The 26,405-nt window shown below is 42.8% G+C and overlaps 1 protein-coding gene across 16 annotated transcripts in view; it reads right to left on the bottom strand.

Annotated features, from left to right (window-relative positions):
* The window catches only part of LOC128324954 (uncharacterized), a 128,599-nt gene extending 107,556 nt beyond the window's left edge, over nucleotides 1-21,043 (bottom strand). For 14 of the 16 annotated variants that reach the window (XR_008307182.1, XR_008307181.1, XR_008307185.1 and 11 more), the window contains exons 1-2: nucleotides 20,966-21,037; nucleotides 2,720-2,800 (exon numbers count right to left, since the gene is read on the bottom strand). The gene's annotated coding sequence lies outside the window, so the exon portion shown is untranslated. Of the gene's footprint in view, nucleotides 1-2,719; nucleotides 2,801-3,282; nucleotides 3,372-20,965 lie in introns of all 16 variants that reach the window. The other 2 variants (XM_053250192.1, XM_053250202.1) reach the window with 1 other exon arrangement.
* Nucleotides 21,044-26,405: the final 5,362 nt, after the last annotated feature.

The raw sequence follows: 26,405 nt of genomic DNA, 5'->3' as shown, positions 1-26,405 counted from the left end.
TTTGGGGGTGGATTTTTGGCAATCACACACTGTTCTGTGTATCCTGTTCCAGAAAATCTCCCAACAAGGGGAACAGGGGCGACAGAAAATTCCCTCTCCCTTCTTGTATGAATAGAAGTTATTACATTTGTGGGTTGATACAAGTCAATTTATATTCAGAGTAATAATAACATCAAAGCAGGCCAATGAAAAGGGCATTGACAATTAAGATTGACAATTAAGAGAGGGCTATGTGACGACCAGTCATTTCATACCACCTTCATGTATTCCATGTGCACAAATTGTGATTCGATCACTAATTTGAAGCACAGCCTGGGCATCTTTAAACAGGAGGAGAGCAGGTCTGTCCACCACACATGCACGGAGGCCATGTGCATACCATGCGAAGGCAGCTGGGAGGAGCACCACTGGCCTGTGAGGGCAGCTGGAGGGTGCATTGCAGCAGTAGGAAGCCGCAGCAAGTGGTGGAGGAGCAGCTACAGACTTGTTCTCCTTCCTTTTAAAGGTGCCAAGACTGGGCCTCAAATCACTAACTGAATCACAAATCGTGAACATCCCTAATCCCTGTTGTCTGAAGTGATACCCGCTGGCAACAAAAACACGACCTGAGCCTGTATAACATTTCTTTCCCACCTTTCTGGTACACATTTGACACTCCTCCCCATGGAACACATCTGAACTGATATTCCAAACAAACAAACAAACAAACAAACAAACAAACAAACAAACCAAACCCCAAACAGATGCCACTTCCCATAGGAGATCCACAGGAATGAAGTGTCTGAAAAGTGGAATATCACACTCATACACTGCTGCTGATGAGAAGCAGCACCTATATTTGTGCACATGCCAGTCAGGTGCTACTTCCTGCATCTGGCTGAGTCTATGGGGACAGTCGGAATAGAAGAGTTCCTAAAGAAGGGAAAGGGTTGCCTGAACTGAAATATGAACAGTTGACATATTTGGGACTAGGATATTGGCTAGTGATGACAGTGTGTACTATAGCTCACTTGCTCATACTACTTGTATTTTACTAATTTGGGGGCCATTTCACATATTACAAAAAGTACATTTGTACCCTCAGTGGGAACCTGCAGTAACACACGTCTCCCTAATGATCACACCTATATGATGTGTATGTTTGCAAACCTGTCACATTCACAGTTTCCATTTGTAGGTGTACATGTAAAACATCTCAGGAATTAAAATTATGTTGTAAGACATCATGAATTCATCATGTGCAGAATATGACAGCATATACAATCTTTTAAATAAAATGCCGGTCCCCACCGCCACGCCAGCACGATGGGGGAGGGCAGGGTTGTGCCTCCAACATATGAGGCAGGCACAGGCCACCATCTTGCCTCCCCCTCCACATGGTTTGTGTCAGCCAATGAGGGAAGGAGGCAGGCCGATTGGGTCCCGGCCGCTTCCATTCTGTTCAGTTGCTCTGCAGCTTGGCACCCATCCACCCACCATGTACTCAGTGGGAGATATCCGGCTGCCTGTGGGGCCAAGTAAGAATTTTTTGGGTTGCACTGGATTGGCACTAGGTGCGGCCTTTTCCCTCCAACTTCTCACTGAGTCCTTGGGGTTTGGGTCATAGGTAGGCACTGAAGGTAACAAGTCACTTGGCAGGAGAGTGCGGGTGTTGGGTAGGTAGATTGATTAATGGTATTCGGCTGGAGGGCCATTTGGGGTGAGGGGGGCCAAGGAACAACCCTTCAGGGTTTTTGTGGCCCAAGGGGCTGGGAATGGCCCCCACTCAGGGGGTGGCTCGACTCACCAACTCAGAGTTTGGCAGCTTGAGTTGGGGATGGGCCGGGTTGCCCCCCCCCCGCTCAGTGGGGGAAAGCCTCATTGTGAAAGGAAGTCAAGACCTGGCGCCTGACTGAATCAGTACCTGGCCCTTTGACCTGGTGTGGGACGGCCCTCCCTAGGAGATGGTCCCACATGGGAGGAGTACCCACACTCTGGTTAGTTAGGTACCTTGTTGCAAGTCTTATTCCACTGTACATTAATACAGTGGCCCTATTTTACTCCAATGAAGCATGTCCTGTCTTCATTGGTGCTGGGGGTCCAATAAAATATGCACCAGAAAATGTACTGTGTGAGGTTGTTCTGAAACATCTGTAGGGAAAATGTCTAGGGATTTCAAAAGTCTTTGGATAAGATTAGTAACATGTCTCCAGGTGGGTCTGGTTGTCTCTGCTGAAACAGTTGAAAAGTCTCTATTCTGTTGAGTAGACTAAAATTGAGTTTGTTAAGATATAGCATATATGTTTTGAATTATTATAGCAAGGATTAATTCTATAGTTAGTGATTCGCGCTGATTGGTGAGCTGGAAGTCAATTTTTGTGTGTAATGAGATGTTTAAGATATTGTTAAAATCAATAAAAATGTAAAGGAAAAATGAAAAAAGAAAAGTCTCTATTCTAGAGCTAGTCCTGATAAGTGGGAAGCAAGGGATAATTCTATCCTAAAACAGTACAACATGTGGAACATCATGACATCTATTCCTTGTGACAGGTACAAGGAATGATCTGGTTACTTCTTGCAGTCAAGTCACTTCACAATAAGTTGTTGGTTCTGTTTTCCCTCATTGAATTGGACGGTAATTAATTGTGAATAACCTTTCCAACCCAAGGGGCAGCTCTTCTTCTATAAATCAACTCCTCCAGATTAGAAGAGACTAGGCAATGAAGAGGATTCCATCTACCTGATGTGTTCTTAATCATGTTTCTGTCTTGAGAAGGGATGGGGGATGAGGATCATCAGGCACCGGATACATATCACTCATCTGCAGGAAAGAAAGGTGAATGGGAACATGAGCCAGCTAAGAAAGCTATAATTGGCAGCAGTCCTGAGCAAAGTCACAAAAACACACTTCCCATAGATTTAAATGGAAATCACATGCATCTAAACATAGCCAAGCTTGATTCAAGATAAACATATACTTAGGAGAAGCATGCCAGAAGTTATGTTTGCACAACATAGCAAATTGGGGCATTACACTTTCTTCAGAGGAGTTTTCCAGACAGTGATTTATAGCAGCTTGACTATGGTCACAGTTGGGAGATGTTCAGATGGCTAACAGCTTTCTCAGCTGTTTTCATGAGAATTAGCCCTTCAATGCATGAAGGTCTTTAAAACTAGTACTTTTAAAAAGCACTAGTACTTTTGAAGTGTCCTGAAAACAGCAGTGTGGAATATTGCAGGAGTATGTGTGGAAAGATTAACCACAAGCTGTGGTTTGGGGGCTGAAGTAGGAAGCTTCCTCACCTGGGCACATCTCTGGACTCCTCTTCCCATGGCACACACCTCACTTCCTGTAACCTAGGTACTTTGCTGGGTTTCTGCTCCACTCTTGCCTGTGTTTGTTTGTTTTTTTAAAAAAAAAAAATTTAGTGGAGTATTGGTACACATCATGCATACTTTTATTTGTCTGGGAAAGCACGCTATAACTGTAGATGCTTGGTTTGGGGGAGTTGATTCTGCTTTGCCTTTTTTCTTTTTTGTTATGTTTTGTTTTGGGGTTTTTTTTTTTTTGCTTTGCTGATTTGGGCTGCCTGAATGTCTAGCTACAGCAGATTGCAGCAGATGCTATCCAGTGGTTTGAAGCATTGCTGTAGGTATGCAAAGAAATCGAATTTTTTAAAATAAGAGTGCAGTTTTTATCAACATTTTTGCAGACCCACCAGCCATAACATCTGTGGCTGGATTGGGGTAGGGTGGATTGGGGTGGGGGTGGGGTTTGAGGTGGATTTTTGATTGGGGGGCTGGACTAGGGGGGTGGGGTTGGTATAGTTTGTTCCCCTCTTTTAAAATATATTTTAATCGAATATTTGCACCAGTACACCTTTGAATAAGCCCGCAAACTCACTTCAGTGCTCAGTATTTCACCATCTATAACTGTAACATCGCTGGGCTATTTTCTTGGGGTGTAGGTGAGAGTTTCTTTGGTAGATTTTTAGCTTTGGGTGTGATTCAGGACATTGGAAGGGGGCTGCATGTTGTTGGGGCTGTGCTGCTCTATGTGCTGTTTTGGTATCTGCATGGTTACTGTTTTCTCTGCAGCAGGGTTTCCCAACACATCAGCTATAATTTATTGTGGCTGGGGATGATGGGAGTTGTAGTTCAGCAACATCTGGAGTACCATAGGTTGGGAACCCCTGCTCTACAGCATTAGGAGGGCAATGCAGCAGCAATCATATGCCCACCATGTCTGACCTTCACATGGCAGGCATTTTACACCATTTCCCACTTTCATCTGGCACACATTTTAAGCCAGCCTTTCCACCTATCAAGCTAGCTAGGAAGTAGGCTGGAAGTAGATGGTGTGGCACAGGAAAAAAGACTGCAGAAGCATGTCCTGGGGTGTGAGGGGTGTGTCTGGAGGAAGGGCTGTAGATGGTGGAATGTTGAGCAACTGAAGTAGATTTGCTAGCTTGTACAAAGGTATATTTGTGCAAATACTCTATAAAATTTATATTAAAAATTATATTATTATTATTTTTATTTTTAAAAAATAAAAGTCTGAGGGAAAATCCAGAGCTAAAGCTGGGGCACCACAAGAAAACATCCCCACACCCCTCAAAACATGGTGTGCATACTCTTATGCACAGAACCTATGCAGTGCTTGGAAGTACTAATGCAAGCATACAAATGCTTTAAAGAACAACCAATGAACCAACCAATTTTATGCATCTGCACAGTTTGCACAGTGCATGCAGTGTTAGTGGGCTGGCATACTTTTGTGAAGTATGTCAGCTTGTGCTTCTTTACCCAGCTAGTAGAGATAAAATGTTGCTACATTGTGAACATTGCTGAACAATTTGTGCTCCTATGCAGTTTGCATCTTGGGCAGGTACCCTCTTTCCCTCATCCTTGTGATGCTACTGACACCTACATATAAATGCAACATCACATTTCTTTGAATGCAAAGTGAAAAAATGTTTTGGTTTATTTTATCTTATCACATTAGCTTCATATTACTTTTTGCTCATAACAACTATTCAAACATGCTTGGCATTTAACATACACTACACCGCTAAAGATTGTAATCTTTTAAATAAGTTTTAGGCTTATCTGACAAGACATTTTTCTCTTGCATATGGCTATCTGGAAATGGTGTGATTAAGGATAAAAAATGCTGGGTTATTTTCATTTCCCTCCCTAGTGAAGTGATGCTTTCAGCAACATTAGGAGTGGGATAAAATGAAAAGGACTGAATACAAGAGATTGTCCCCTCCCTTTTATACAATGAAATCCTAATTTTTGTAGTGATGGCATGGCTCTTTTGACATCTCTGGTACTGAGCAACACATAGGCATTAAAAAAGAAGTTTAAGGAGAGAGAGAGAGAGAGTTTGCCTTTAATATTGGTTAAAGAAAACATGAAAAGCTTAACCCTTCCACATGAAAACCTCACACAGCAAGAAGCAGGAGTACTTCTGGCAATTAAAAGTGTCACAGAAATTCTCTCTTGTGGCAGGAGTTTCAGTTGCCAGCAGGGAACTAGAATCTCAGAGACTGGGGACACAAAACCCAAAAGGAGGAGTTTGGGGGAATTCTTAGTGGGAGGTTTTGAAAGCCAGAGGGGTGTGCTGCCTTAATAAACCTCCTGTAAGAACTGAAAGCAGCAGGTACTATTTGTACTGATGAGAGGCCTCCCCCCACCCCACTCCACGCTTGTTCCTCTTGCATATTCTGCCCTGCATTCCTTTTCCCGAATTCTCTTATATTTAGGAGAATTTCTCAGATTAATTTCAGAACTGGAGCATATGCAGTTCACTATAACTTTCAGTTCCTTCTGTTCATTTCTATTGCTTTCCTGCATTACCAAAGTATGTGTCTGCAATAATAAAACAGTGCAAAAAAGCAATATTGGTATAATCAGACATAAACTCTTTCTTGTGTGGTGTTTTATTGATATGCAAATGCGCTTCTGCACATTGATAAGACAACACAGAAACAGAATCCTGATACAAATGGATGTGCAGACATATAAAGATGGCTTTCTTGCACTGTTACATCAATGAACACAAGAGCACCTGCACATCTGCAGTATAATATTCTGAGACAGCTTATTGCAAAATCAGATATATGTCATTCACATCACAATCTGTTTTTTAAATTGTGTTGTTATTCTGTTTTGATCCTTGTACTATGTTAGGGGCTTTGAACTCCTCCAGATTGGAAGGGGAAAGCAGGATATACATTGTTTAAAATAATAAAAAAATAAAAATCTGGACATCGTGAATATCCTCAGCATCTCCAGCTAAGATCATATCAACCGCACCAGGCAAAAGCAGACTTTCTTGTTTAAGACATGAACTTTGTGACCTCATTTGCAATAGGCTCTGATCCTGGCCACAGGGGTAAGCATGTCCAGATTTAGTTTATGGAGGGTGTCCAATACAGGCTGTGAGGGATAGCTGACCAAACATAACATGTGATGACGCCATGATTGTGTCTTTATGAAAATAAATGAATGTCTCAGTGGCATCAGACAAGAGGCATCAGCCATAGAAATGGCTACTAATTGGTGGTTATAGGCTACCTCCAGCCTCCAAGGCATGATGCCTCTAAATACCAGTTGCAGGGGAACAACAGCAGGAGAGAGGGCATGCCCTCACCTCTTCCCTGTGGCTTTCTCAGAGGCACCTGGTGGGCCATTTTTGGGGAAAGGATGCTCTTCTATATAGGCCTTGGGTGTGAGCCAGCTGGGCTGTTCTTATGCTCTTAGGGACAATTGGGAGAGATCACAACAGCTTGAGAAACTGACACAACAGCTATGTGAGGCCAAAAAGATAGACAAAGATTAAATTGATAACTTTAACTTCTGTTATAAATTGAAACCTGCCTTCACCGTATCTGTCTTTGTTGCAGAGTAATTACTTATCCTCTATATGTAATTGAACAAGAAGCCAACTTTAACTGAGAAATAAGAGTTTGATATTTATTACTAACTAAACATAGGCTAAGAAAGCAATAAACAGGCTAACAGTCTCATCAGGGGCGCAGCAAGGTTGAACTGGGCCCAGAGACAAGATTTTAAAATGCCCCCCCCCAACTGAAGCTTAGCTCCTGAAGTAAAGAAATCTTAAATGAGGCTGAATAGTGGTAACAAAAAGCATAGTAATATAACACAGATATGTGCCACAATAGAATTTCATCCTAAATTATGTTTTAAAAGGTTTTGTAAATTGTGGACAATGCAAGTCATCTAATGGTACTAGAGAAAGACATGCTGTTCTGGTTTCTCCAGGTCTTAATACTCCCATCAGTTTTGGAGGATGAATACAACTGAAGGAAGCCCGGGCGGGTGAGCGGCTGCGGGAGTCAGTCATGTGACTTGCCTCTGGAGGGCCCCCCAAGGCAGTGGGCCCCCAGACAACTGGCTCCCCTTGCCCTATGATAGTTACGCCCCTGAGTCTCATGCAGAGAGAGAACGAAACAATCAGTTTGAATTTAAGTCAGCAAGTGAGGAGGAGACAGACAAACACAGTGGCTCCACTCCCCCCTCCCCAAGTAGGGTTGCCAGGTCCAGATGGTGAAACCAATCAAAATCCTTAACCAAAAAAAGTGGAAATAATTGGTGTTATTCACTAAAAGTCTCTAAAAAGTCTCCAGGTTGCATTAAAAAAATGCATAAAATTTGCATATGCTAATTGGCAAAAATATGCCCATTATGGTTTGAAACGACATGATTTCATTTACAAAATGCCCATAGTTCAGTTTTTTCAGATCATTAATTATCATCATCATCATCATCATCATCATCTTTATTTGTTAGCTGCCCAATAACAAACTGTTCTCTGATAATCATATTTTTATTATACCTTTTCTCCACACAGCATGGCGCTCGCTTTAATGCTTCACAAAATGATGCTGTGACAAGGAAAACACAGTCCAGTAGGCAGCAGCCCAATCTTAGAGAATGTTGCATATGACTTGCAGGGCGGGGGGGGGGGGAGTATTGTTCACCAACCTTGAATCGATTTTAGGATGGGGTAATACTGGTCTGCTATGTTTGCTGCTTCTGTGTTGACAATCTTATTTTGCGGGGAGGGTGTACACATTTGATTCCAGATCTCAGCTCTGCAGGCTCAGGCTGAGAAACTGGCTGGCCGGCTGCCAAATTGCCACTCTTCCTCCTGGCTCAGAAGCTTCCCTCGGTGGTGCTGCTTGCTTCCTTCTACCATCGTCCACGATCGACAGACTTGCAGCACCACCATCCACCGGGTGGCGGGAGCACTTCTGGTTGTGGCCAGGGCAGGCTGCCACATACTGGCTGGCGCTCGCTGGTTGGCTGCAGCTCTCAGCATGTGTGGTGTGCATGACACACTCAGCAAGCGTACCACTGAACTGCTGGCACTGGGGGAGGAACAGGGCTCCCTGCATGCATATGAGAGCCTCTGATTGGCTGGCAGCCGGTGCGGCCAACTGTTGCTGCTGCCGTGAGTCACCATCCATGACTGGGAAAATAGAAATGGCTGCTGTGCTGGCCATGCAATGCAGTTGGCCATGGACTCTTGGACATCCCTTCCAACACATAAATAGTTGGAGGGTGTTCAAAATAGTTGGGAATCTGGGCTAAAAGTTGCCATCTGATGATGCTATCCCCCAAGCCTCAGACACATTCAAATCAGTGGCGGCTGGTGCAGACACTGCCAGGGGGTGGGGCGGTGGAGGACCCTTTCAGTCTTAATTAGTAGGTGCTTACGTCCCATACTGCCACACTTGAAAACTCTTACCAGCAGTGGCACACAGAGGCCATTTGCGTGACCAGCAAATGTTCTCCATGCATGTCTATAGCAAATCCGAACAATCCTGACACACAGGATAATTGCTGGAGGTATGCACAAATTGTTTTCATCTGTTTTGGAGTGTCCCAATTATACAAGTATTTTGGTTGGAAATTATTGTGTTGATCTCATAATGACTTCATCTGCAATACCACTGAAACCTGAAAAGGTATTCTGTGTCATTTAAAAGGAGCAATTCTTACTGTCTATAGAGATCTAAAATTACTTGTGGACTGTCATTACAATTATTCTTAGTGTAAATGGTGTCAATAAGGGCTGTGTGCAGAGAGACAGAACCCCTTTAAAGGAAGCAATCAAACAAGGGTCAAGAGTGGATAAAGCTTTTTTTTAAAAAAGACTCTGAAAGGAAGGGACTGAAGTGATGGCTCTTGAAATATGTGACAATTTGGCACAGAAATGACCTGCAAGCTATGTAGCAAACCCAATAACCATCAAAACCCAATATGCTTATGTGTATATAGTGAAGTCATTCACTCGAAAAGGGACACTTTGCTAAAGTTTACAAGTCTGCTGTCCCCTCTGTGACTGATTCACTGAGGTCATTCACACAATCAAAAACTGTGTTCTACCCAGGTTTGGGAGTTGTCTGCACTCCCAATTTTCAGTTGTGTAGAAGCAAGGTAAGGGGAAAACCTGGATAAATGTGATTGTGTGGAACAAGGTAGGAGGAAAAGCTGGGTCGCTTTTCCTCCTACTTTGCCTCCATATTATCACCTCTTCCTCCTCCAACCTAGTTGTTTGCACCCACAGAACCAAAAATTGGAAGTACACACAAGCCTGGATAGGATTCAGTTTTTGCTTGTGTCAATAACCTCAGTGTCTGCCAAAAACATAAAGAGTGCTAGACAACATTGCATTAAGAGCAGATGCTTCCTTTTAAACTACTGAGATCAGCCTTGACAACTGCATCATTATCCTTCTCCTGATGTGTAACCAGCATCATAAATTACCACAATTCTTCAGCTGCAAAAGCGTTCATTGCTAGGGAAAGATGGCCCTTCTCTGCATACACAGATGCACTAACTAGCTATAGATTCAATTTATTTTTAATATGCTTGCTTTATTGATAGACTTCCTCAGCAGACTAATAGGAGACAATACTAGCAAGCTTTTTGTCAAGTGCTGTGCATTGCAGACATAACAGGACAATCAGATCCCTTTGATTCTTGGTCCTGCAACATTTCCTGTAGGTTGGAGGGGGATGAAGAATGAAACATTACTAAAAGTAGTAAAAGAAACAGAATAGAAAACAGCTTGAGTTTTTGATGCAGCATGAATTTCTACTGCACTAGCATCGCAAAGGAGATTGCAGAGGATGGTCACACATCTCCTTTGATCCTCAGCTCCTATCCTCTGCATCTCAACTCTCCTATTTACCACCAAAATGTTCCACTTTCAAGGCACCAAGGAATGCAACAGGCAGCCACAGTGCTTGGGTGAGGCAATACCTCTTATTGCTCCACAAACACTTCCCATCAGTAATCTTAGATCTGATGTCAGAGAAGGAGCTTGGGCTGTTACATTGCCGACCAAGCAGCAATCTTTTCTGAGTTCTCAGGCCACAAAATGGGAGAGCATGTGGCTTTGGAAGCCCGAGATTCCACTCCTCCTTACATTTAAAAGATTGTGAGAACCAGCCTGAAAGGTCACTATTTCCCCAAACAGTAGGTTGTTTCCAGTTTATCTCAGCTTCCCGATGCTATCCCTTCTGCCTGTGCTGGTGAAGCCGTTCCAGGGGAGAAAAGTAGATAGACAGACTGTGTGCTCACATCCTGAACATTATTATAGGAGATTAAAAAAACAAAACAAAACAAAGAAGTCCAATGAAATGTGAGATATGTGCTGAGTTAGGTAATGTTGATCAATTCTTTTAGTCTTTTGCAGACGTGGAAATGTTCAATACAAGTTTGCTTGCCAGTTGCTGAGTGATATCACTCCGTAGCCTGCATCTGGTAGAAACCAGTAGGGCTATTTGTATGAATAATGGTTTGGAAGATGGAGCCTCTAGGCATCATGAAGTCCATTTCACTCTCACAGTAAACCACAATGCACTTATTTGAAAAGATGCTAGAGGGAAGATCTCTTCTGTACACAGTAATAAAAGAAAGCAAATAATCCTCCAAGAATGGAAGGACATTACTTTAATAAAAAGAAAACCAGCCAAGTAAATCAATCAATCCTCTGGGAACACAAAAGCAACAAGGCCAAGAGACCACTTTAAAATCCTGAGCAGAATTCAATGGAAAACAGTAAAGAACCGATTTGGTTTCCATTTTAGGGGAACTTGAAGGATGCATTCAAATAGCAGATTGATGTTTGATATGAATGAACTGATGGCAAATTTGTTATATTGTTGATAAAAATAGATGTTATGTCCTCTTCACTCACTTGGAGGCTCCTTAAAACCTCTGATCCCAGGATGCAGTATTTTCCTGTGGAGAATGAAAGCAGCCTGAAGTTCATGCATACACAGGGCTGTCCTTAGGACATGGCAAGCAGGGCGACTGCCCCAGGCCCCGCTCTTTTAACACCCATTAGAATTAACTGGAAGGGGGCCCTGCACTGGCTGATTTGCCACAGGCCTCACACCCTGCCAAAACTCTCTAAGGACAGCTCTGCAAATATACTCCTCATGTGTAGATCATGATGTGTGATTGAACATATGTGAATACAGCCCTACATGCATCTACTGGATCGGTTTCAGTTTGTGACTCCTGAGGATGTGGACAAGCTGCTTGGAGCGGTGAGACCTACCATTTGTTCTCTTGATCCTTGTCCAACATGGCTTGTTCGATTTATCAGGGAGGTTGTTGAGGCCTGGTAGAAATCATAAATGCTTCTCTGAGGGAGGGCAGGATGCCTCCTTGTCTTAAGGAGGCAATCATTAGACCCCTTCTAAAGAAGCCTGCATTAGATCCCTTGGAGTTGAGCAATTATTGGCCAGTTTCCAATCTCCCATGGCTGGATGGCTGGACAAGGTAATTGAGAGGGTGGTGGCCTCTCAGCTCCAGGCAGTCTTGGAGGAAACTGATTATCTTGACCCATTTCAAACTGGTTTTCGGGCGGGCTGCAGGGTGGAGACTGCCTTGGTCAGCCTGATGGATGATCTCCAATTAGGAATCGACAGAGGAAGTGTGACTCTTTTGGTCCTTTTGGATCTCTCAATGGCTTTCGATACTATCGAACATAGTATCCTTCTGAAATATCTGAGGGTGTTGGGGGTGGGAGGCACTGTTTTACAGTGGTTCCGCTCCTACCTCTCAGATAGATTCCAGATGGTGTCGATTGTTGCTCTTCAAAATCTGAGCTTAAGTATGGTGTCCCTCAAGGCGCTGTACTTTCTCCAGTGCTTTTTAACATCTACATGAAACCACTGGGAATTTGGAGCTGGATGTTACCAGTATGCTGATGACACCCAGATGAACTTCTCCTTGTCAACTTCTTCAGGAGCTGGCATATCCTCCCTAAATGCCTGCCCAGAAGCAGTAATGGGCTGGATGAGGGAGAATAAACTGAAACTGAATCCAGATAAGACGGCGGTACTTATTGTGCAGGGTCAGAACTCTAGAGACGATTTTTATCTACCTGTTCTAGATGGGGTCACACTTCCCGCAAAGGAACAGGTTCGCAGTTTGGGAGTACTTCTGGATTCACACCTCTCCCTGGTTTCTCAGGTTGAGGCGGTGGCCAGAGGTGCTTTCTATCAGCTCTGGCTGATATGCCAGCTGCGCCCGTTTATCGAGATCAATGACCTCAAAACAGTGGTACATTTGTTGTAACCTCCAGACTTGACTTCTGTAATGCGCTCTATGTGGGGCTGCCTTTGTACATAGTCTGGAAACTTCAGTTGGTTCAGAACGCGGCAGCCAGGTTGGTCTCTCAGTCATCTTGGAGAAATCATGTTACTCCTTTACTGATGGAGCTACACTGGCTTCCAATAGGTTTCTGGACAAAATACAAAGTGCTAGTTATAACTTATAAAGCCCTAAACGGCTTAGGCCTTGGGTATCTAAGAGAGCGTCTTCTTCACTACGAGCCCCACTGCCCATTGAGATCATCTGAGGAGGTCTGTCTCCCATTACCACCAACTCGTTTGATAGCTACACAGAGACGGGCCTTCTCGGTCGCTGCCCTGAGATTGTGGAATGCGCTCCCTGCTGAGATACGATCCTCCCCATCTCTGGCAATTTTCAAAAAAACACCTGAAAACTCATTTTTCGCCCAAGCTTTCTCAGCTTCCTAATATTTTGGGGTTTAAATCTCTGGCATATTTTAAAGTTTTTAAATTGTTTTAACTTTTTGTATATGTTTTTAATTGGTTTTATGCTATTGCCCGTAGATGAAAGTTTGGGGTGGTATACAAATTTGATTAAATAAATAAATAACCTCCCATTCACACAATCCATCCACTAGGCATGTGCACTATGAAAAAGGTTGAGTTGATTCTAATTTAACCCAATAGAGAATTTCCCGGGAGGGCTAACATCTCTCCCCACCCTGCAAAGTGTCACAGTCTGATCAGAATGAATTCAACATTTCAAAATCGAATCGAAATCATTCAATTCCATGTTTGATTTCAACATTTCTCTCACATTATGTTGGACCCTTCCCTGTCCCTCTTCTCATCCATCTTGCCTAGGGATGGGAAAGGTCAAGGGAGTGAAAGGCAGAAGGAAGAAGCAACTTTACTGGGAACAACCTATATTTTGTGACAATATTTATAATAATAACAACAATATTGACAATAAAATTCAGCCACCCCAGGTCCTTGGGAAGGACTCGTTGTCTGGATAAAACAAACCAGTTAATAACACCTGTCTGATAGTGTAAACAACAGCAGCAACAATAATAATAATGGCAAACGCCTGGCAAAACACGTGGGTCTTAATAAGGGCTTTAAAAGCAGCCAGAGAGCAGGCTGAACAAATCTGGTGGGAAAGAGTGTTCCATAGAAGAGGGGCAGTCACAGAGAAGGCCCTCCTACGGTGCTCCCAGGCACCACGCACTACACCAGGGCCTGGGACACTAAGAAGGGCCTTTGAAATATATGCCTTTGAAAGTGGGTACACATAAGCTGCCTCCTCCCCTTGAGAAAGCGCATAGGCCACTTTTATAATGCTCCTTCTACAAACAGTAGTTAACCATTGGGACAACATGCGGGCACTTGCACATGTGCCCATGTGTTCCATTTGAAACAACAGAAGTAGCACTGCACAAGTACCCACATCCTATTTTAAATAGTTGTGCAACTGTGCTCTTGTGCAGCACCACTTTCACATGTGCAGCATCTTCAGTGGGTCAGAAACGCCAGCATAGCATTGTGCAGCATATGGCCATTGAATTAGAATGCTTGGGGCGGGGGGGCGTTTTTGTTAGAAATTAAACTTGATCATTGTTTTCAATGAACTAAGTTGCTCATTAGCTACTGTAAGTATGAATGGAACTGTGGCTTTTGCATTAATTTTTGCCAAGTATTGGTTAAGGTTACTATTATATATTTCTCATATCATATATTTCGCATATCATATATCATATATCTACTGTATAAGATCGTCTAATCTTCCCATTGATATTTTAGGCCACAAAGGTTTTAGATTTAATTTTCATGGGGTGGAGGGGAACATAAGAACAGCCCTGCTGGATCAGACCCAAGGCTGATCTATTCCAGCATCCTGTTTCACACAGTGGCCCACCAGATGCGTCTGGAAGCCTACAGGCAGGAGTCGAGGGCATGCCCTCTCTCCTGCGGTTACTCCTCTGCGACTGGGAGCAGAGAGGTTCGTGACATAAATTAATTTGAAAGTCATTCATTAAGGATACCTTCAACATCTCCCCCATTGATATAAGTAAAGTGTTGTATCAGTATGGAAATGTATTCAGGGATGTTTTTGTGGTTTTTTTAACCAAGACTTCTAAATGAATTTTTTTAATCTAGAGAGAAATGTTATGATTGACTCATTTATAATCATTCCCATTTTAATGTCATATTCAACAGGTATATATTAAGGAAAAACAACACACAAAGTGGAGGAGGAGAGACAACACGAGGGCTACCAATTCTGACTTCAGCTATCCCCTGATATCCTGGAGCCAGCGTGGTGTAGTGGTTAGAGTGCTGGACTAGGACCGGGGAGACCCAAGTTCAAATCCCCATTCAGCCATGATACTAGCTGGGAGAAACTCAAGTATGTAGTACACCGCTCTCGGCTCCTTGGAGGAAGAGCGGGATATAAATGTAATAATAATAATAATATTTTATTCCCCAGCATTTCTTTTTCCAATATTTTTCACAGTACCAAGCCATTAAAACATAAAGGATTGCTTTCAATAGTTACCTGGAGGTTGATGCTGATTCCTAGAAACCCCATCCCAAATCTGGAGGGCTGGCAATGTTAGTCAACATGGATGATAATAATAATAATAATAATAATAATAATAATAATAATAATAATACCCCCCCCCCAGTGAGGCACTACCTTGGCACGGTTGTGGGCCTTGCATGCTCTGAGGAAGGTGAGAGCTATGCCAGAGGTCCAACCATACTGGACAGGTCTCACCAGAGGAGCCAGACAAAGAGTGCCTCTCCCATCAACAATATGGTGAGACATAACTTTAATGAATCTATACCGGATCAGTCATGGCCCAGGGCAACAAGGACCATGCCAGGTACTGGAGTCCCTGGACATCTGGTGGCAAGTGGGCTACAGGACTCAGGATCTTCAGTTGAGCAACCAGGGCTGGAGACTGCAAGGTTACTGGGAGAAATGTTGCTTAACCGGAAAAAATATATGAAAAACACCAACAAGGAAATAATGATCTGCTATTACAGCTCTAGTCCAACTAGAAGAGGTTATTTAAAAAGAATGTACCAAATTTGGAAAGAGAAGCCTCAAGATAAAGAAATAACAGAACAAAGGCTATCAGACCAGAGAAGATTCATAATAAGAAATAAAGTATTCAGAGACATTGAGCTGGAAGAACTGCAAAGAGCAACACAGGCTCAAGATATGGAAGAAGAATTACCAACAACTGAAGCAGTTGCTCAGGTGCAGGAGGAGGTAAGGGAAACAGAGGGTGCCACCGTTGCTGAACTGTTTCAAAATCAAAACCAGGCAAACTCCCCCAAATGCCCTTTAACAGAAAAGCAACAAGAACTAAAGCAAAAAATAACTGAGCACATGAACCAAACAACCACCAGGGTTTGACTTCCAGCTCTAAAAACAGTTGCCAAAAAACAACTCGCTCAGGCATTAAAAGATATAAATGCTGCACTTGCAGAAATAAAAACCAATAATTTGCAGGAAACAAACCAACTAATGTACAGTGCAGCAACAATAACAACACAAGAGCTCGGATATAAGATCAGTGGACCTGTAAAAAAAGAAAGTAATACATCACATAAATGGAAGATTAGATTAGAAAATAAAATCTCCAGGCTTAGATCAGATGCTAGTAAACTGAAAGATATGAAAGACAAGAAGCTGAAGAATGAAAACAACAAACAGTATCTGATCCAAAAATACTATCTAGATTCAAGGAAAATTAGAGAAGTCCTGGAAATAATAAAGCAGCAAATAACAACACAGGCAGAATCTCCAATTCCAGTCGAATCAGAGACGTCTCTACCAAAGCATAGAAGGAGAAACTGCAAGAAACGTAGAAACACCAAATAAAGAAGAAACAGTGCAATTCTGGGGGAAATTATGGGACAATCCAATAGATTATAATAAAAAAGCAGGCTGGGTGAAAGAGGTTGAAAAATGTAACCAACAAATGCAAGATCTAATAATAACACCAGAATTAATCAGTGAAAGAGCAAAGAAAATTAAAAATTGGACTGTCCCAGGCTACGATGAACTGCATGGCTTTTGGCTTAAACACCTAACAAGCCTTCATAAACAACTATCAAAAGATTTCAATCACATTTTGCAAGGAGGTGATATTGAACAATGGCTAACAACTGGGAAAACTCATCTCATAATGAAAGACCCAGCAAAAGGTGCAGTTCCGTGTAATTATAGACCGATAATCTGCCTGCCAACCATGAAGAAATTATTAACTAGGATAATAGCAGATGAAGTAATGCAACACTTATTAACTAACAAACAGCTTCCAGTTGAACAGAAAGAAATTTGCTTGAACACCAGAGGCACAAAAGACCAGCTGCTGATTGACAAAATGATTTTAGAAAATTGCAAGAGAAGAAAAACAAATCTAAGTATTGCATGGATTGACTACAAGAAAGCCTTTTACTCATTGCCTCACACATGGATACTAAAATGTTTAGAAACAACTGGTGTCAGCAAAAACATTCAGATATTTATTTAAAAAGCAATGAGCATGTGGAGTACACCGTTAACAATCAATGGCGAGGCACTTGGACAGGTTAGCATTAGAAGAGGCATTTTCCAATGGGACTCACTATCCCTTCTGTTGTTTGTAATTGCCATGACCCCACTTTCACAAATACTAAACAAAACAGGCCTCGGATACAAAAAATCTAAAACATCAAGTCAAATCAACCATCTGCTGTACATGGACGATCTGAAGTTGTATGGAAAGTCCCAGTCAGAAATCGAATCACTGCTAAACACTGTCCGTATATTCGGTAGCGATATAGCAATGGAGTTTGGACTAGACAAGTGTCCTGCATTAATAATGAACAGAGAAAAAAACAACAAAAACAGAAGGAATAGAATTGCCCAGTGGAAGCAACATCAAGAACCTGGAAGAGAGTACATTACAAATACTTGGGCATTCTCCAGGCTGATAACATTGCACACACTGAAGTTAAAAAGAAAAATGGGAAGTGAATACATCAGGAGAGTTAGAAAAATCCTCAAGTCCAAACTCAATGGCGGGAATACCATACACACCATAAGCACCTGGGCTATACCTGTTGTCAGATACACTGCAGGAATAATAGACTGGACCCAGGCAGAGCTAGAGACGCTGGGTCGTAAGACCAGGAAAATAATGACCATCAATCATGCTCTGCACCCCCACAGTGATGTAGATAGGCTATACCTCCCTCACGACTCAGGTGGAAGAGGAATGCTGCAAGTCCATCAAACAGTAGAGGAGGAGAAAAGAGGCCTTGAAGAATATATAAGGGACAGTGAAGAAGATGCACTTAAAATGGTCAATAACGAGAAACTATTCAACACCAATGAAAGAAAGCAGGCCTACAAGAAAGAACAAGTCAAGAACCGAGCAGAACAATGGAAAAATAAGCCACTGCATGGTCAATATTTGCACAATATAAATGGAAAATCAGACATAACCAAGACCTGGCAATGGCTTAAGAATGGCAACTTGAAGAAAGAAACAGAGGGTTAATAGTGGCTGCACAAGAACAGGTACTAAGAACAAAGGCAATAAGAGCAAAAGTGGAAAAATCCACAACAAACAGCAAGTACCGCCTTTGTAAAGAAGCAGATGAAACACCTGACCACCTAATCAGCTGTTGTAAAAAGATCGCACAGACTGATCTTGTCTTTTTTGCAGATGTTCCAGTGAATCATCCCTGGAACATCTGCAAAAAAGACAAGCTACCTGTAGCCAAAAATGGGTGGGAAATTAAACTGAAAAAGTGGTAGAAAATGAAGATTTAAAAATATTATGGGACTTCCGACTACAAACAGACAAACATCTGCCACACAATACACCAGATATAACTGTAGTCGAGAAGAAAGAAAAACAAGTCAAAATAATCAACATAGCAGTACCAGTGGATAGCAGAATAGAAGAAAAAGAAATAGAAAAAATCACACAATACAAAGATCTACAAATTGAAATTGAAATTGAAAGGCTGTGGCAGAAAAAGACCAAAGTAATCCTAGTGGTAAATGTCACCCTAGGTGTAGTTCCAAAATACCTTGAAGAGCACCTCAACACCATAGGGGCCACAGAAATCACCATCAGCCAATTACAAATAAAAAGCAACTTTACTCGGAACAGCCTATATTCTGCAACAATATCTATAATAACAGCAACAATCTTGATGATAAAATTCAGCCATCCCAGGTCCTTGGGAAGGACTCGATGTCTGGATAAAACAAACCAGTCAATAACACCTGTCTGACTGTGTAAACAAGAAATAATAATTATATATATATAAATTTGTTAGCCACCCCATTAAAAATGTTCTCCTGGAGGCTCACAACACAGCATTAAAACCTACAATAAAAACACATAACACATTAAATCATAACTGACCAAGGTGTGTGTGTGTGTGGGGGGAGAAAATACAAAATACAATACAAAACAATTTAAAAATTCTTTTGTGTTTAAATAGAGGAGCACTCCCCGCCCAGATCCTGGAGTGGGGCTTCTTTCTCTGCTTGCTACAGACATAGGAAGCTGGCATATGCTGAGTCAGACCATTGGTCCATCTACCTCAGTATTGTCTACACAGACCGGCAGTGGTTTCTCCAAGGTTGCAGGCAGCAGTCTCTCCCAGCCTTATCCGGAGATGCCCGGAAGTGAACTTGGAACCTTCTGCATGCAAGCATGCAGGTGCTCTTCCCAGAGAGGCCCCATCCCCTAAGGGGAAGATCTGACAGCACTCACATGTAGTCTCCCATTCAAATGTAAACCAGGGTGGATCCTGTTTAGCAAAGGGGATGGCAGGGGCTCCCAATCTTGTTTTTGGATTACAACTTTCATCACCTCAAGCTACAGTGCCTGAAGGTAACCCCTGATTTAGAACATCGCTCTTACCTATTCCATCAGTATTGCTTTTATTATATTGTGTAAGTTATTGTAAGCTGCCTTGGCATCTTTTATATGGAAAGGAGGGGTATCAATCTTTCAAATAAACAAATATAGCTACATCTGCACAATAGTACTGGGAGAACATTTAATTCAGTCTTCTAATTATTCATTCTCCTCCAGCCCAGGAACTCTGAAGGCTGGTTCTAATGTAGGTCTACTCATCATCAAACCAAATGCAACCCATGCCAGCCATACAGAGCCACCTGCCAGGTGCTTGCTGTCCACCTGTCCTTGCAGTCTGAGTTTAATTGTAACTGCCGTGCGTGCTTTATTATTATTTTTAAATGTCTTTAAAATATTGATATCCCCTTAAGGGCCAACAGGCTGCACAGGGCGGATAATGTGAGCCAATCCAATAATAAAATAACATATGGGACAAATTACCAAATTAAAATGACAGTCAACAAACTGAAACAAGATATCAGCACAGAACTCAAAAAAATAGTCAAGAGGAAGAACCTGCTCCCCACCATATTTCAGGTGGTGAGGGGTGGGCTGCATTTCAGGGGCGTAGCAAGGTTGGAATGGGCCCAGAGACAAGATTTTAAAATGGCCCCCCCCCACTCAAAGTCCAGGGCCTCCGCACACCCCAGGCCCCCAAGGATTTAAGTCTGATATTCCAAAATAAGTATGCTGCCTGCAAATACATTTCACTGAATACACACACGCACACGTCACAATATATAGTGATATACATTGAGTACTATACATTTGTTTTACTTTTAATGCCTTGAACACACTAGAAAGATGAATGATTAAAATGGATCCCTCGCTGCAGATTAGCAAAGGAGACTTTCAACCATGCAGGGTGAGCCTATGTTTGTTTTCTCAGAATTCTGAACAAATTCAGTCAAGTTCGATTCCAGGAGGTTTTTCACAGGAGGCTTTTAAAGCCCTTTAACACACCTCTCCACTGGAATGGAGGTGCTGCATTCACATGTTGGCCAGATTTACCCTGAAGTCCCTGCAAGTTATTGGGGAGCAGTTCACACACAAGAAAAATAAAATAAAATAAAATAAAAGCACAAGCCATGCTTCACAGTTCTCACTCAGACCTTCTGGGTTGCAAAACAACTTGAACATAAGTGCATTTATAAATGAATGAATGAATAAAATAAATATAACACTGTTTCTTCCAGAAGTTTTTGTAATTTTCTGCCATGAAACAAGCCACTTATAGGCCTTTTTAGATAGTTTTTTTTTAAGCCAGCAAATTTTCCAAGCTGTTTAAAAATAAATATTCAGAGACTTCTCAGTCCCTCCCCCCCCATATCAAAGCCCTATGGCAAGCAGATCCCTATATATCCGGGTGGGGGTGGGGGTGGGGAAGGTAACCACAAAAAGGAGTTCACACTCTACCTGGCAGCAAGGGATCTTCTGCTGCAGAGAACAGTGGTGGCCACTCTGGCTGCCTCCTCCTTCCTGGCTGGCTTGGGCCCTACTCGAGTTCAGGCTTCACAGAGGCCTACACCAGACCTCCGTGGAAGCCCCGCCCACCCGCCGATCAGCTGAGAGGCGGGAGAAAAGGAGCTCTTTGCAGCTTGTCTGCTGCTTCCATTGCCGGCCAGGAGAACAAGCAGGAGAGACGGCGAACAGGGCAAGTGGCTGAGGGGCCTTGGGGCTGGGCAGGGGGCAATGGGGAGTCATGTGAGGTGCCTCTGGGGGGCTCCTCCAGGCAGTGGGGCCCCCAGACAACTGTCTCCCCTTGCCCGATCATTGTTACGCGCCTGCTGCATTTGGCTTAATGGATCATAAGTTGTGCTGGCCTGCTGTCTGAGAAGCTGTACTAGCAATTTTAATTTCAGAGTTTCATTTCTTTTGTAGAGAAAGAGATTCTGGCCTCATGGCTGTCTGGAGATAACACTTTCTGATTTGGAAACTTTCTTGTAACACTTTCTGATTTCTGCCCACTCCAGATATGCGGGGACTCTCCACTGTTACACAGTGGTGTGGGAAATGCATTCTACACCTGCTCAGAGATGCTTTCATCTGATCTGACTTCATCAGCTCCAGGGTTGACCTTTGACAATGACAACAACAGCTGTGTTAGTGATGCACTCTGGTGGGAGTTGCCACAAATTACACCCTGGGTAGATTAATAGATCCATAGCTAGTTCTTCCTTTAGCTCACCACTTATTTGCTGGCAGAGGAGGTACATTCAGACAGCAATTTCCCCAAAGCTTGACTTAATGCTATTGCTCTAAATGCAGAAGTGGGAGCTTGTGTGGTGTAGTGGTTAGAGTGCTGGACTAGGACTGGGGAGACCCAAGTTCAAATCCCCATTCAGCCATGATACTAGCTGGGTGACTCTGGGCCAGTCACTTCTCTTTCAGCCTAACCTACTTCACAGGGTTGTTGTGAGGAGAAACCTAAGTAGGTAGTACACCACTCTGGGCTCCTTGGAGGAAGAGCAAGATACAAATGTAAAATAAATTAAAATTAAAATTAAATTGTGCAACAGCTTCTGGCATGGACTGGGTCATCCACAGTGATGCCTTTAACACCTGGTCTATTATTTGGAGACCAACAGCAATGAGCTGGGATTACCCACAGTCCATTTCTTACATGGTGCACGCATGCTGGCCATGCTGAACCCAAGCACCCAATGTTGAAAAAAAGCATGGTACCTGACCATGTGGAGCAAGCCCTCTACACACTGGGCTTTCTTTTCAGATGGTCTACCGAATACACATAGGTTTGGTTCAGAGTCTGCTGCTGTGAGGCCTACAATCGCCATTCATTGTCCCTGAATCAGCACCTGAAAAGATATGAGGTGCAATGTCATCTGTTTGCAAATGGCAGCCAATAGATGGGGCAGAGGTGATGAAATACTGAATATGACAACATAACATCACATCACGTGTTTCTCTTATTAAGCATTGCTGGGGAGACATCGGGAGGAAGAAATCAGTGGCAGCCACATGTCTCCTGTGATGTGTAGCTAGGAGGCCCTAACAGTAATGACTGTCAGAGGAAAGGTTACAAGAACTATACTGCAGATAGTTATGCAACAATGTGCCCTCAGAGAAACCTTCTGCTTAGTGTTAATTTCAGCTTAGACTCAGATGTCTTCTCCATTGTGAATTTGTCATATCTCATCCAATACTCTTAGTTTTATTTAATCCGCTCTATTATCACAGTGGATAGTCTTGTTATTCCTATAAATGACTTTTTAATGAATACAGCTGTATTTCAGGTCTTAATTATTAAGTAGTCACAAGCTAAATTTCTGCTTACGAAATTGAACGTTTCAAAGTAGAAATGTACTCGTCTACAAGGAACAAAGCAATATCTGCAGGAAAGAGTGTTTTGTCCACAGATCGTGACAGCTTCCTGAAACCAAGCCGATTTGTGCCGTGTTACTAACTGAGAACTGAAAATCTGCGAAAATAAAAAAAAATGAAAAAATGAAACCCCCAAGCAATCATGCTTTTAATTGCACCTTGGAATTACACTTAATTCCAGGCTTACTGGAAACAACAGGAGATTTCTGACAGTCTTTTAATTAGCTATGAAAGAGGAAAGTTGGGAGTTTCTAAAATGTATTCTTCAAAGCAAGAAGTAGGAAATGAACTCTGTAGCTTCAACATAATATTTCAACAGAGATCCTGAACATATATTGAGACATATGTCTTAAAGAGAACCAAGGCTCATTCACATGATCGGTGACATCAGTGGGCTGCCTTACCATTGATTATGTAGGAGCAGGAGGCAGATGCAGCCCTGCCAAAGCTGTTCCCACCTTAGGAGCATTGTCTATGTTTTCCAAGCTACCACATCCATTGACAATGTAGCCACAGCTCTCTATGGTTTCTGTGTGGGTGAGGATGTGCTGGGTGCTAGTGGCTTGGTCAAAGAGATGCAAGAATTCTGATGATTACAGGATTAGGGTAGGAGAGCTCTCCTCTCCTCGATTAAAATCTGGGTACAAAAGCTGTGTAGCCCTCCCAGAAGCAACTTGGTCTGGAAGGAAACGTGTGAGTTCTGACAATCATGCAAATCAGGGTAGCCTGCCTCCTACACAAAGTATGATAGTTGTGTGAACCAGCCTCTAGTGTAGTGTCCAGTTAGAGTGCTGGCCTAGGACCAGGAGGACATGGGTTCAAATCCCCATACACCTGATCACAAGCAAGTCACTCTTTCTCAGGGATCCAATGGCCAGTGTTTAAAGGAGGAAAACAGGAAACTAGAGGGTAATAACATCACAGGTTCCAAACTACAAACATGGGGGGCTATTCTAACGATCGGGTATTCTGACGATCTATTCTGATGATCTATTCTGATGATCGGGGGAAATCTATTCTGACGATCAGGGAAAATCAGGCTAGGAAAGCCTAGCCTGATTTTCCCCAATCGTCAGAACCACTGGGCTCGAGTAACCCGCTCAAGAACCCCTGCCCCAAAACCAGGTTTGCGGAGCGAGTGGTCCGCAAACCTGGTTTTCTGGATCATGAGTAGCCATGGCGCGGCTTCTCACTGTGCCTACTCATGAGTAGACCCCCGGAGGGGAGGTGAAAAGCCACCTCCCAGCTCCGGGGGTCTCCCCAGTATGCCCTGCGTGCTCTCGCAGGGTATACTGGGGCTTCTGGGGGCCACGCAGCCCCCAAGCTCCCCAGCCCCCGCCAGTAATCATGTGGGTTGCCAATCCGGTCGCCCACGGCTCCCTCCCCACTCACCTGAAGAAACCGGATCTCACAGATCATGAGACCCGGCTCATGGTGTGGCTACAAGACATCCATCCCTGAATGGACCAAACTGTGGCAATGACGGTGATCATTCATAATTCTATTGTTATTTTTTATTCATTTAAAATATAGAGGAGTATATTCACTCCTCCAGAGCAATACTGTTTGGGTCCCTCACAACAATTTTTTTTAAAAAATTATAAAGTGAATAAAAGTTAAAACTAGACCCAGTTAAACCCAGATTGTATTCATATAACACAAGGCAGCATTGTCGTTGAAATAACAAGGGGTGATATTCCTGGTTTGAACCTTACCTCAGCCATGAACTCACTGGCTGAAATCCTCACTAAGTGTGCTGGAGTGCTGCATACAAAGTTCCTCCACAGCATTAATAATCTAGAGTCCCAATGCAGGGGTGGCACTGGGGTACAATGTTAGCTGATCTCTCTTTCCCTTGAAAATGCTCTTTAAAACCTGCAGATACGTACCTGAGGGTCACTCAACCCTCCAGAATATAATTTCACGTATTAAATAGGGATGTGTGAACCAGCTCAAAATTCAGCCGGTTCATACTCAAACTGTTTCAGTTTTGGGGCTCGAGGTTTGAGGGTGGGGCCCAGTTCAAGGGTGGAGGGGTATGTTATAATTTAATTTTAAAATGATTGACTTAGGCTATGGCAGCCTTGGAGGTGCTGCAGTGGCTGGGGGGGGGCGGTGGGTTGTCTCCAGTGTCTCTCCTCCCCTTGCCAGTCTCCTGTTGTCTCCCCGAGTTGGTCCATTTCAGGGCCATTTTGGCCCTGTTTGTGCATGTGGTGGCCATTTGTTTGTGAAGTAAGTCAATTATTTTTAATCTAAATTTTAATGTTTGCCATCATCCTCAAACTGGACCCAAACTGGTTCTAATTTGAACTGAACTGGGCCCAGCTCGAGGGTTAGGGTTAGGGTAATAATAAAAGGGATAATAATAGCATCTCTTAAAAGATTGTTGTAAAGATTAGGGAGATAAATATAAGTGCAGCACTCAGGAAAAGCACTATATAGGGTGAGTTCATGCAATTGATCTAATGTTGGCTCCACAGGAAACTAGAGGTGCCTACAGTGTGTGTGGAACTTCTGTAGAGCGACCATGTAAACACAGAAATGTTCCTCAGTCTTCAGCAGGCAATATGCCAACCCAACATAAAGCCAAGATCTAAAATCTTAGATTTGAACTCAGGTTGACAATGTTGGCTTTATGTTCCCAACCGGTGATTGTAGAAAACGTCTGGGTTTGCACAATTGCTCTATAGGAGCATGCATGCTGTATGAATCTCTAGATTCCCATGGAGTCGTTATTACATTGACCATGTAAATCCACCCATAGAAATGTTAAAACATTGCATGCTCATTTCTTGGGGGAAAAGTAAGTGGGGAAGCTGTGCAGTAGAAAGCTATTATGAAAGCTATTTGTTTTAGATTTAGTAGCTTAGGAATGCGGGTATCTCTTGGTACCACATAACTGAGGGCAACTCAATGTTATGGAGAGTTGAACTTTACCAATAACATAATGAGCTAACTATCCCTTGATAAACAGGAACTGACCTACATTCTACTCTCTGGTTATGACCTATGGCCCTTCCTCCTCCTATGTGCTGAAATATGATATATTTAGAATGCTGGCTAGAGCAGGGAAGAAGGAATCACATGAATTTACACAGTGTAATGTGAATGAATGATTTGTTTTTTTATGATCATTGATCAGATGCACATACAAACAAATAATACTACATTCAGATAAGAATTCAGTATACAGAGGACACCAACATAGAAGCATAGCGGCATCAAGGAAGTAAAGCTGGAAGTTAGCTATTGGTGGATCTTAACAGCAGCTGCACAAAATTTGGCAACAGTGTAGGTGATAGAAGGTTAATTATCTGCAAGAAGGAGTGTAGCATAAAATCCAGCAGTTCGGCTGGGAAAGTGTGATAGCAGGGGAGATATAAGATTACACGGGCTATCATTATAAAAAGAGCAAAACAACAGCACATGGTGGACTGATTCGACCTCACCTGAGCCAAAAGGGCATATCTGACTGGCCAAAGGAATTTTCAGAAACCTTCCAGACAGAACTGCT

Source organism: Hemicordylus capensis, chromosome 4 (assembly GCF_027244095.1).
Source record: "Hemicordylus capensis ecotype Gifberg chromosome 4, rHemCap1.1.pri, whole genome shotgun sequence".
In the NCBI taxonomy this organism is placed as follows: Eukaryota; Metazoa; Chordata; class Lepidosauria; order Squamata; family Cordylidae; genus Hemicordylus; species Hemicordylus capensis.
The sequence above is the reverse complement of the archived record's forward strand: the minus strand, read 5'-3'. Positions and strand labels throughout refer to the sequence as shown.